The following is a 1,196-nucleotide window of genomic DNA, read 5'->3' as shown; positions in this document are numbered from 1 at the left end:
TTTATTTATTTTATTTTTTATTTTATTTTATTATTTCATTTTATTAATATTATATTATATATTATATTGTTATATTATATATTTATATTTATATCAAAAAACGCATTTATTAAATGTGTTTTTATACAAAATGAATCTGAAATATTTTTTTCGATACAGTACATTTTCAACCATTACGTATACGTGCGTAACATGCTCCAATTGTATCATCTTTTAAAGTAAGGCAAATGGAATGCTCTGATCCAACTCTGATGTAGTGTGCTCTAACGTGACGCGAACGTATTAGAGCGAATTGGAGTATATTAGAGCTTGCGACCAAACCTCTAATGTGAAGTAAAATGGCGTCTAACAGGGACTCTATTAGAGAAGGACGCTAGACTCTCTACTACTTACTCTAGAGCGTAGAGTCATGATGGAAGCTTTGATTAATAAAGTAGTGATATTATTTTAGATGTATCAAAATTATAAATAAGTAAGCCTACATTATTATAAAGATTTCGAATTAAAAATATATAAAGATACAGATATTATATGGTAGTTAACATCTTCTTCACAGAAAATATGACTAAAACATGATTAAAACATATTGTTAAAAAGTTGTTAAAATATTGTTTAAAATTACCAGTATACAGTAGTTTGACGATTGCAAAACATTTTATTGTAAAATAAAAGTATTGTTAAATGAAAGTGTTATTTCATTATTGTTTCGTGTCATTACTATTTCAAAAGTATAAAACTATAGTAGAGTCCCAATTACTGTGCCTGTCTCTATTAGTGTGCTTTTGTATTTCAATAAGTTATAAAAGAAAACTAGCATTAATAATAAGTAAGAAAAAGTATTTTTTCTTTTTAAGTTAAATTATTAATGCATAAAGAAGATAATATTTTTTTGAGTATTAAAATATTTTAAATATTTTTCAAAAGATATGAGGAATTTATGTGAATCCAGTAATACATATTGCAAGATTTTAAGCTTGTTTCTTAATGTACCCTGTATTGGAGCTGAAAATGTTATGTTATGAGTGTACATTGATTGCAAACAGATAAAATTAAAGCTACAATATTTAATAATATTAATTCAGTAATAAGCAAACTGGCACATAGCAAAAAGGCACATTAATAGGGACAGTTACCCTAGTTCAGCTATAAAAAACAGATCTACTTCTGTCAATATTTTGTAATTTAACTCTCCCAAT

This window comes from Atta colombica, unplaced genomic scaffold (genome assembly GCF_001594045.1).
Source record: "Atta colombica isolate Treedump-2 unplaced genomic scaffold, Acol1.0 scaffold48, whole genome shotgun sequence".
NCBI lineage: Eukaryota > Metazoa > Arthropoda > Insecta > Hymenoptera > Formicidae > Atta > Atta colombica.
This window is presented reverse-complemented; position numbering follows the sequence as displayed.